The sequence below is a fragment of the Mustela lutreola genome, chromosome 12 (assembly GCF_030435805.1).
Source record: "Mustela lutreola isolate mMusLut2 chromosome 12, mMusLut2.pri, whole genome shotgun sequence".
Classification (NCBI taxonomy): Eukaryota; Metazoa; Chordata; class Mammalia; order Carnivora; family Mustelidae; genus Mustela; species Mustela lutreola.
Genome location: NC_081301.1, coordinates 3309902 through 3321546, shown reverse-complemented (window position 1 = coordinate 3321546; position 11645 = coordinate 3309902). Strand labels below are relative to the sequence as shown.

The 11645-nt window shown below is 58.7% G+C and overlaps 1 long non-coding RNA gene across 1 annotated transcript; it reads right to left on the bottom strand.

Annotated features, from left to right (window-relative positions):
• Positions 1–368: 368 nt before the first annotated feature.
• LOC131813016 (uncharacterized) lies at positions 369–2515 on the bottom strand. The gene is made up of 2 exons (XR_009346575.1): positions 1157–2515; positions 369–1055 (listed from the first exon to the last, which is right to left on the bottom strand). It is a non-coding gene; the product is annotated as an uncharacterized LOC131813016 (long non-coding RNA).
• Positions 2516–11645: the final 9130 nt, after the last annotated feature.

Here is an 11645-nt window from a genome sequence, read left to right as displayed (position 1 = left end):
GACTTGTCAATGGAGTCAAATCCTGTGCCTGAGGGTCAGAAAGCTCCTACGTGTTCCGCCTGCCTCTCTGTGGCTCCCCCAGCCGTGCACTGCCCTGTGCTGCTTCCCAGCAGAGGTCGGTTTTACCCAAGGCCAGGAAGACGGGGTGGGTTTTCCCCCACCCAGCTCCCCACCAGTGCTGCAGGAGAGGAGAAAGTTTTCCTCCACCCTCTTAAGTCCCTTCTCTGGGTCTGGAAATGGACAAAAACAGGTGAACAGGTGAAAAGCAGGCAAAGCGTCTTGATTAATTTGTGGGAGCCTCACTCCCAAGACCATGGAGATCAGGAGAGGTGTCTACCTTTTAGACAAAGAAGCAATGGACATGTGAGGAATGGACAAACATTAGGCTTTAGTTGAGGGCTGGTAAATGGCACAGAAGTAACTAGGAGATAAGGGTGAATTTCAGCAGGTTTGTGCATACAGCCTTGGGGGCCCTATATTCCTTGGCTCTGGTGACAGCACTATCCTCCCTGTGGTCCAGGGATTAAAGATCCTCATGGGACATTCTGACCTGCTTCCGGATAGACGGGCTGATGGCTGGGGATCACTGGGAACTTCCTGCCTGTGCTCTCTGCAAAAGTTCGTTCAACTTCTGTATTTCATGTATTAAGGTGCCATATTTGGAGTTGTGTGTCCTGCCCCTCACTGGCCTGCTGCTTTACTCAGTCTCTTTCTAGTATCCAGAACATTGAATGTGCTGCTGCGGAGACCTCCCAGCCCTGGGCCAGGCCCTTGTCCAGGGAGGCACCTGCCTCAAGAGAAGGGTTGCCCACGACTTCCCACGCAGGTGTCCCATGCTAAGGGCGGCTGCCCTTCTCTGGAGAACAGGTGGGAGGGTGCAGGTTGTATTTCAAGAAATTGACTTCATTTCCCGAAAATGTCTACCCAGTATCGCGATCATATAGGAGAGCCACCTTAGTGTTTTCGGGAAGGTCCATTCTTTTCCCAGAGTGGTCTTACCAACCAAAGTCACTTCTGGACGGTTTACATATAAACAAGAGATTATTCAAGAAACTCTGCAGCAGAGAACATGAGGTGAACATTTTCAAGACCTCAGAGCGGCAGAGATTTCCCAAAATCAAAGTATAGTAACCATAGGAAGAAGCCAGTCCCTTACCAACGACTGAAATGAAGAACGGATTTTCCTTCTTCCAGTTCTGGATAGTGCACAGATCTGGGGCTCGATCCCCCCTTAGGCAGTTGGAAGGTGGACCTCCCAGGAAAACTGTCCCTGAGATGGCATGACGGCCTGGCCCTCCCTGCTCACGAGAAGGAGAACCCGCCAAAACGGGCAGCAGCCAGGAAGGAGGAGCCTTGTGCCCGCAGGGATGGCGAGCCGGGCTGGTGCTTCCATCCCTGGACGGATCCGGCAGCTCCATTTCCCGCTCAGAGCCTGGAGGACCCATGGCCGCCACGTGAAATCTTCCTGTGCCGAGGAAGGCGTTGTGCCCTCGGCTTCCTGGCTCACGGGAGCACAGCTGGGGATGACCCCACCCTCGTAGCCCCCATCCGCCGGGGGTGCTGGGGTCCTAGCACGCTGTCCTGTCCACATCTTCGTCCATGTTCTCTGCACAGGAGATGCACGGAGGGCAGGAGAGGGAGCCATGGGTGGAGAGCCCGGCGTGGCAAGTGTGGCACACGCTAGGAGGCCCCTTGAGTGGATAGGGGCCCAATGTCGGGGCCGAGACCCCTGTTCCCGCGGGGACACCCCGGCCTGACCCCAGACACCACATGGCTGCTTCCTCCTGGGCCCGCACACACCAGGGCAAGGCAGAGAGCTGGAAGACACACCACACACGGCCAACGCATCGCTCACCACCCAAGGCCAGAGAAAGCTTTCCCCGGCCTCCGGTCCCAACCAGGCTCCACGTCACCGGGTCCCACAACAACACAGACCAAAAGCATGCAAGTCGGGGGTGGGGGATGGCAGCAGATAGGCATGGGGGGGGAGCATGCGTCAGGGATGCGGGAGCTCCCGGGGGAGGCTTCTGGCCCAGGAAACCCTCTGGAGGCAGCGCAGGTCCTCCTACCCCTCAGACCAGCAGGTGTCTGGCCTGGGGACCAGCAGCCCTGGGGAGAACGGGAGGACACGGAGGTCCAGGGCAGGTCCCTGGAGAGAAGGGGGACGGGCATCCCTGTCTGGGACAACAGTAGGCAGCGCCCTTCCCAGGCCGCAGGGGCACCCAGCACCTAGCAGTGCTCGACCTGGGACTCAGCCCGGAAACTCCGGCGCGGCGGCTCACGCCCGAAGGGAGAGAGCACGGAGAGACAGTGGGGCCAGCTGGGAATGGAACTGCGCTCATGCCCAAGGACATGGACGCCATCCTCGGTCCCGTCCTCAGGAGAGCGTGTCCTGGAGCTCCTGTCCCAGCGTCGTCCGGGGCACGGGACGCGGGAAGCCCCTCCTGAGACGCCCTCCTGCCCCCCTGCTCCTGGGAACACTCAGAATGGTGGGAGGCGGTGGCGGACAGGATCCAGGATGACAGAGGGCCCAGGAGAAGGAAGGGCGGGACGGGGAGGCACAGATGCACATGCCCTGAGCCACCGTCCAGGGTCTGGGCTGGGACGCCCTCGGACCTCCCTCCAAGCAGGACCCCTGATGGATGCGCCGCACTTCTGTGCATTCCCGGCCTCCCTCCCAGATTCCGCAGAGGATCTGGGCCCCCAGCTGGGAACTGAGCACTGCGGCTTCATCCGGGAGCACCCCCCAACCACGTGCTCCCTGTCCCCGTGGCACTCACGGTCACTGTGGGAGCTGACGGGGGACAGTCCTCAGGCTGAGCAGCGGGATGGGCACCAGGAATCCGTTCCAGACCACGTGGCCGGCCGCACCCAGAGTGACAGAACGAGGCTTCGCCCTGCCTTGGGACACATCGAGTCCTGAAAAGGGAGGCAAAGTCAGGATCGCCTCGACCTGACGCCCTGGGAGTCCTCCTGGCCCCCGGCCCTGGTTCCTTGATGCAACAAAGAGTGCCTCAGGCAGTGTGGACTGGGGGTTTGGGACACAACTGTTTGGCCCCAGGGACGGCATCGCAGCCAACATCCCCAGGGCCTCTGAGTTTCCCCACGGGCCTCGGAGGTCCTCTGAGCCTTGCGTCGCCCTCCTTGGGAAGCTCTGTCCGGTCGTCTTCCCTGTCTCCTGCCTCTTCTGGGAACCTTCAGGGGCCTCCCCCGCCACGGCCGCCCTCGCCAGGACTCCCCTTGCCCTGTGGCGGGACTCCTGCCTCCGGCGCTGGGCCCCCCACAAGCCCGGAGCACTGTGCGAGGCCTGTGCGCTCGCTCGGGGATCCCGAGGCATCTCCCGTGCAGGGCCCTGCACCTCCCTGCGCTGGGTGTCCTCGGACCGCCCTGGGAGGCCCGCCGGTGCCCGTAGCACAGGCAGGGAAGCGCGAGGCCAGAAGGTCCAGACGACCTGCTCCCGGTCCCAGCGTGTGCAGCCTGGGCCGAGGGTGCCCCCCAGCAGAGGGGGGCCTGGGCCCGGGGAGCCTGAGGGAGGACGTGGCACAATGAGCCCGAAGGAGGGGAGGGAGCGCCGTGGGGGCCTTGACCTCAGGCCCACTGGGAGACCACGTCCCACCCGCAGCGCTCCGTCCCCAGGGCAGGGGGTCGTCAGGATGTCCAGGCTCCCAGGCTGCATGGCTGGCAGCCACCGGCTGGCACGGGAGGAGGCACGGCTGGGGGAGGAGAGAGCCCTCCGCGGGGAGGAGGGGCAGGCGCTCCCCCAGCGGCCGGTGCACGAGGGCGTGCGGCGCACGGGCCTCCACAGGACGGCAGAGCCGCGCCACACCGGGTGCCCCAAGGCCAAGGCCCAGACCCTCTACAGCATTGGCCACCGCACCCTCTTGTCTCCACCGACACCCCCACTGTTCTGCGTCTTGGCCGCCGCACCCTCTTGTCTCCACCGACACCCCCACTGTTCTGTGTCTTGGCCACTTGCTGTCTTTGGACTTGACCTTCGATCCTGCCTTGTCGGAGCGGCTACCCTGCGTGGACTGAGGTCCTAAACAAGGGACAGAGAGGGCTGGGGGGGATCCATGACATCCCTCAGCCGGGGAGGGACCGGGCGTCCACCAGGCCCCAGCTCCCCCGTGGCTCAGCCTAGAGTCCTGCCCCGGCTTCCTCGGAAGCAGGAACCCCCAGCCCCGTGAGTGTGCGCCCCACTCGCCACGCCGGCTGTCCACCCACGGCTCCCTCTCCTGCCCTCCGTGCATCTCCTCTGCAGAGAACAAGGGCGAAGATGTGGACGGGGCAGCGTGGACGGGACCCCAGCACCCCCGGCGGATGGGGGCTACGAGGGGGGTTCATCCCCAGCTGCGCTCCTGGGAGCCGGGAGCCCGAGGACACAACGCCTTCCTCTGGGAAGCCTCAGAGCTCCTCAGGGAGCCTGATGGCTGGCCTCCTGCCCCACTTAGCTTGGGGGGTAGTCGCTGGCCCCCACTGAGCTGGCTCCACCTCCTGCCTTGTCCCTCCTTGAAGGCGACTGATTCTCTTGCTGTCGAGGTCCCTGGTCCACCACTGAACTATTCCTTGAACTCCCCCAGATCAGGAATCTGGTCCAGCCCAAGGGCAGGGAAGGGGAAAGTCGACCCCTAGAAGAAGAGGGGGCTTGCTTGGGCCCCAGCTGTGAATCCAAGGGCATAACCTCAGGGTCCAGGTCTACATCTCCTCGGCCCCAAGACGTGGGAAGTCTTCGTCAACAGCCTCACGTGGCTGGTCCCCTGTGAGGGCCTACCTGCTCCGCACCGTGGGGACAGTAGCTCCCCGCGGTCAGGCAGGTGTGCTGAGCCCCTCTGAGGTGGATTTTTATCCGCAGCCTCTGAAGCTACTTCCCTGGGTCTGCCCCATTCCTGGCAGATCAGTCAATGGCCCCACTGGGAAGGCGGGCACCACCTTGAGCCTGGGGATAGGGACACTACACCCCCCAGGCTCGAGTCAGGTCACCAGGGCAAGTCCATGACCAGGCAACGTGAGTGTGGGTTCGCGGCCGGACTCTGTGAGTCTGGTTCCCTCCAAGGATCCTGCAGGTAAGGGCTCCTTCATGCAAGCCCGGCTCCTGCCCACAGCCTGGGCCACATTTAGAGCCCCGGGGGGACATGTGAGGACAGCCCGTGTTCGTGCCGTGGGCAGTGCTGCGACAGAGCCACTCGTGCTGACCACGAGCCCTGGGCAGCGAGGCTCTGGCTGGTGATTTCAGTCCCGTCTCCAGGAACTGGAGGAGGATTCTGGGCCGAACCTATGCCCGTCTCAGTCCCTGCCTACGGGGCCCAATGCCTCTCTCAAGACAGCCTGGGGAAAGGGTCACCCAGGCCTCAGGACGATCCGAGGGCTTTGGGGAGCTCTCTGGAGGAAGGAAGTTCCGCCTGCTGCAGGCCCTGCACCCCTGGGCTCTCATGACCCCCCCCATGGCAATCCTGAAAGCTGATCTGCCCCCAGCCCCACCTTCCAGGGGCTCCGAGGAGCCAGACCACTTGCCTGTAGCCGTGCCTCGCATGCTCACGGGTCACCTGGGTCCCATGGCCTCACTGCTCGGCTCCTGCTCAGGGACCTGGGGTCGGGCACTGACTGCTGGGTCTGACCTTGTCGTCCCCCTCAGAGCCGCATCCTCTAAGGGACGCACGGGAGGATCCAGCCCGACTGGCGTAGCCTCGCGACCATCCACTGCACGTACGTGTCTCCTCTTCCACTTCTCTGGTTGGAGGGGGCTCCCCAGTAGCCTGCAAGTTGGGGTGCGCTGCCCCTTGACTCCACAGGAGAGCGGCCCAGTGTCAGGGCTGTGTCTGTGCCGAGGGGGGTGGCAGCAGGGAGGAGCTATCATCCGCGGTGACACGCAGCCTGAGAGGGAGCCGGGGGTGTCCCTCGGTGGGCCCAGGAGAGCCCGTAAGGCTGCTGCACGCACGCACGGTCACATTCATCCCGAGGACGGGTCCCTGCCCCACTCTGCGCCGCACACGCACACACACCGTGACGTCCCTGGTCACTCCTGCTGGCCGTCCCCACCCTCTGTCATCTCATGCGCTTACTTCTTGATAGCAAACACGTTCGTCCGATGGCGGCGTTCTGTGGCCGGAGCTGCTCATTCAGGATGTCAGCGTCGGAGCTCCCTTTCCAGACGACGGGGGGCAGCCACGGGGTCAGGACAGGGACATCGTTCCTCCTGCACCCCAGGAGGCAGCCTGTGAGCCGGCTGGAGGGGCAACACGCCAAGGACTCCGGTGCCCGCTGCCCCGACCCGGGACACCCCCGCCCCCGCCCCCACCCCTTCAGGAAACCACAGGGACGCCCGCCTTCCAGAAGGACTTCACACCTGCAAGAAACCAATGAGATGCAAACCCATACTCAGCCCTGTGCAGCCCTCCCCGCTCTCAGCCAGCCTGGACCCTGCGGGACCTGAGTGGGAGCTGGGCTTCCCCGGCAAGGAGGGGGAGGCCCCCTCCCTCGGTCTCTGGTGGGGACGGGGACCGAAAGCGGGAAGCGCCGCCCGGAGAGGGACCAAAGCACAGGGAATGATCTTCGGGCCCCAAATCCAGATCTCGGCAGCAGGGACAGGAGCACGATCCACAAAGCACGCGCCGGCCGAGTTTTCAACAAACCCGTCCTCAGCGTCTGCCTTGAATTTCCATGAGTTTCTGGAAGGGAGGTGACGGGAGGGAACACATCCAGTAAATTTACTCACGAGGGGTCAGCACCTTGGGCCAGGGGAAAGCATCCTGAAAAACACACAGCGGGACGTGGCTTTGCAGGAGGAGGCGGCGCCCCGTGGGGCTGGAGAGCTGATGCAGGGGACCAAGCTTCTGGGTCCTTCCAGGAGGAGCCGACCCCACGGGCTGCACCCCCGTGTGTCCCACACACATGTCCGAGCGGAGGCTGACCAGCGGCTGCGCTCACACCGCGTCTCATCCTGAGGCCCCATCACGGGGGTCCCTCCCCGGGCGCTACACACAACCGGCCTTGGTCTCGTGGGGCTCATGAATCTCGTCCCCGTGCACACACGTTCACAGCAGCAGGTTCTCAGGGGCCGACGGGGGGAAGCAGCCCAAACGCCCATCAACAAACAAACAAGACGCCGTCTGTCCACACAATGGAATACGATTCAGCCATAAAAAGGAATGAAGTCCAGGGGCGCCTGGGCGGCTCAGTGGGTTAAGCCTCTGTCTTCTGTACAGGCCATGATCCCAGGGTCCTGGTATCGAGCCCCGCATCGGGCTCTCTGCTCAGCGGGGAGCCTGCTTCCCCCTCTCTCTCTGCCAACCTTTCTGCCTGCTTGTAACCTCCCTGTCAAATAAATAAATAAAATATTAAAAAAAAAAAAAAAAAAAAAAAAAAGGAATGAAGTCCTGATAGATGCTACAGGAAAGGAATCTGGAAAAACCGGGCTCGGTGAGAGAAATGAGACCGAAGGTCCGCATTCTGTAGTCCCACTTCTGTGACGCGTCCGGAGGCGGTCACTCGTGGGGAGGAGCGCAGGCTGGTGGGTGCTGGGGTGGGAGGGAGGAGGGAAGGGGAGGGGCTGCTTAATGGGCTCGGGGTCTTTCTGGGGGTGACAAGAACATCCTGCAGCAAGAGAAGGATGGCAGCCACGCGACAGCGTCAACGCGCTCGAAGCCATGGAGTCAGGTGCTTCAAACGTTCGGTTTTCTGTTATATGAATTTCATCCTAACTACACGTATTTATCTTTTTTTAAAGATTTTATTTATTTATTTGACAGAGAGAGATCACAAGTAGGCAGAGAGGCAGGCAGAGGGGGAGGAGGAAGCAGGCTCCCCGCTGAGCAGAGAGCCCGATGCGGGGCTCGATCCCAGGACCCTGAGATCATGACCTGAGCCGAAGGCAGCGGCTTAACCCACTGAGCCACCCAGGCGCCCCTACCTATTTATTTTTTAAAGGATTGTATTTTTTGAAAGAGAGAGAGAACGAGAGAGAGCACAGGCAGCAGAGGGGCAGAGGGAGAGGGAGAAGCCTGCACACTGCTCCCCTGGGGGTCTTCCCTAGCACCGCAGGCCCACGTCAGGGCCGTGCCTCAGTTCCCCTGCAACGCAGTGGCAGCGCCCCACGGGAGCCCTCCCCACACCACCAAACGGTGCTTCGTGTGCCTCCAGAGTACGGAGACCACAGGCAAAGGGAAGACATCTTGGCGCTGTGCCCCAGCAGGACCTGGTGCGTAAACATTCACGTCCTCAGTGCCTGTTGGCGATGGCCGGCTACGTGGCAAGCCCTGTCCCAGGAACGGGGGAGACTCGTAGCGCCTCCTTGCCAGCAGGCTCTGCCGGACCTTAAGTGCTGCTCCTCCGCCCTCTCCCCAGTGCTGCTGCATTTCACTACCAACGTTACGCTCATTAACACAACTAATCTAGAAGCAAAACTTCTGTGTTCTGGGACGTGTACATGAATCAAAATGATCTGTCCTCTAAACCTGTGGGCAGGATTCTGTAAAGTTTTGGACCTCGTTTTATTTCATCATCATCATTTATTTTGTGACAGGGTTAACTCCGCACATTTGCTCCACTTCCTTTACGAAAAGCAGTCTGCTTTAACCTTCTCTCTCCCAAAATCACCTTTGCTAAACCGTATTTCCTAGGATATGTTCTATTTGTTCAGATTTTCAAATCTATTTGCATAGAATTAGGCCAAGTAACCTTCCCTTCCTCCTTTGTAAACAGTTTGTAGACTTGAGGTTGTGTGATTCACATCTCTTACCCACAGCAGGTCCTTTTCTCTGTGTCCCTGTCATTTGCTGTTCTTTTTTAATGTCTAATTTACTATTTTTTAAAAAAGATTTTATTTATTTGACAGACACAGATCACAAGCAGGCAGAGAGGCAGCAGAGAGAGAGGAGGAAGCAGGCTCCCCGCTGAGCAGAGAGCCCGATGGGGGACTCGATCCTGGGACCATGACCTGAGCCAAAGGCAGAGGCTTTAACCCACTGAGCCACCCAGGCGCCCCTCTAATTTACTTTTTATTTCTTGTCTTTTAACCTAAGTAATTAAATCAGTTTACTCCTGGGGTGCCTGGGTGGCTCAGTGGGTTAAGTGTCTGCCTTCAGCTCAGTTCATGATCCCGTGGTCCTGGGATTGAGCCCCACTTGGGCTTCCCTGCCTGCGGGGAGTCTGCTTCTCTCTCCCCCTCTGCTCCTCCACCCTGCTCATGCTCTCTCTCTCTTAAATAAATACAATCTTTAAAAAAAAAAAATCAGCTCATTTCTCTGAGCTCGGCCCAACTCCAACGCCCCGTCCGCTTGCTTTCCTCCCGGTTCCTGAGCGACTTTTGACAATTACTTGAGAACAGCAGTTTTTATTGTATTATTATTATTTGCAACAACTCAAGAAAGTTAATGTTGCCTGTGGTGCTGTTCTTTTGTTTAGGATATTAAGATTTATTCTATAGTGAGTTAATATTCGTGGACATTTCTAATTGCGACCACCCTGAGTATTTGAAAATTTGTAGCACCCACTCTCGGTATACGTCACACTGCATGGGTGACCCTGTCCCTTTAGGGGTCAGGATTACTGTGTCCAGCTGATCTGAATGAAGAGACATGAAGAGCTTGAAGGCCCATCTCCTCTTGCGTTTTGCATGATACACTCTTTGGTGGACAGTCGCTGGGAATGCCGCTTGTTGTCATAGGAAGCTGTCTTACACTGCTTCAATTTTACTGCTGTGATGACCTATTTTTCTCCCATTCTGAGCTTGTCTGACATATTTTAGAATTATTTTATTTTTAAGTGACTTCCGCACCCAGTGGGGGCTCGAACTCACAACCCTGAGATCAGGAGTCACATGCTCCACGGACTGAGCCAGCCGGGCACCCCTGGCCTGCTATTTTTCAATCCTTCTGTTGACTCACTATTGCTTCTGCAAGGTCATTTTTCTACTTTGGGCTTCCTTTAGAGAGGTGATTGGCTTTTGCGTGTTTTTTTATTCTTGAAGAAATATTTGAGCAAATTCACTGGCACATGTTCTTCAAGTGCACCTGTCCCTGGCTCTCTCCTTTGCACCGGGTGGTATTTCTACACAGATCTCACGCAAATTCCCACGTGGAAACTCATGACAGAGTAAGGTTCTTCCCCGCACGGGTCACGGAAGCAGGATGAGACAGGATTATCTTTCAGAGCAACAGGATTTTCCTTATAACCGAGGGCTGGGTGTGTAGCTTCAGCTTTTACACCCCCGAGTCGGAGAGAACAGGAAGATGTGAGTCTCGGAGCAATGTCGCTGTCACCCCACCCCCACAGAGGTGCTCCGGCCAGGTGGTTGAGTCTTTGTCCTCCGCTTCCCAGGCCCAAACTCCCACATGGGCTCCAGCTGCCATTCTGCCCCTCATATTCCCAGAGCTGACACAGGCTTTGCATCTGCCTCTCGGAGCGGGGACTTACGGATCCTCCCAGAGAGCGACGACCAAGGACATCCGCTCCTCACTGCATTTTGCTCCCGTTCGATTCCTGCTGGCTTCTGCGCCGTCAGGGGCTGTGTGGGTCAGGACGCCAATGCCTCCTACTTACAAGATCGTCTTGTTTTCTGCTTTTATTTTCCTCGCTGGCTTTGGTGCCTTCAGAAAGAAGAAATACCAGCTTCGTGCTGACTTCTTCAGGGTGGACGTGCCCTAATCTCTTAATCCCCTTACCGCTCAGCCCCACAGACTTGTCATCCACAGCTTGCCGTGGAGAGCCAAGCCTGATGTAGAAATGTGTGCCAAGAGCGCTGGCCGCCAGCCTCTGCTCAGGAGGCATCAGCCTCTTCAAAGCATCCTGGCCCTCCCCCTGAACCCTGAGCAGGTTGCATTTCGGTGCCCACTGGAAGTTGGATGCAGCTGTGGGACTGGTTTGGGCCAATGAAATGGGAGAACATGTGGCGCTTGCAGACAAAAGCTTTCAGATCCCACGTGGAGTCTGCCTGTTTTCTTAACTGGTGAACTTTACCAGTTGAGCAGACCAGTTTCAGGTTCCCTGCAAAAGCGCGAGGAGCCGGCTTCCTCATCGCTACATCCATCTCGCCTTCCTATCTCTAGACCTGCAAGCGGAGTCGGACCCCAGCAGGCCCCGAGTACCCAATTACAAGGTCAAAACAGGAAGGTCGAACTCACTAAGGGAACAGAAACATTTGCTACTTTATACTGGGAAAAAAAAATCAGCGAAGTATGTGGGAACTGATCCTGGAAGTGCTTGGCCAGAAGGAGGGACGCAACCCCAGACTGGCTGGCGCGTGCAACCAAGGTCCGACGCGCTAGCTAGGGAACTAGGACGGATTCAGTGCTCGCCTCTGCTGCCCACACAAAGCCTGGAGTCCACTGAGGTCTGCACTAAGGTAAGTGAAGCTCCCAGACATCCCCGGGAACAACAGAAAGGTCAGATTCCCATGGAGAGGTAGATGCGGAGGAGCCTGGTCGTGTCACCTGCTCACCCACCCAACAGATGGTCACGGGAGGATCAGGAAGACACACCTTTGCCACATGCAGAGCTCAGACGCCTTGGAAAAGCAGCATGGTGGTTCCTCTCTGAAGCTGGAACGCTGCTGTGAGGCCATAACTGAGCTCCCAGGGCCAACGCTGGTGTCTGTCACGACCCAACAGCAGAGAACATGCAGCGAACTTTTATTTCCACAGGCCACGTAT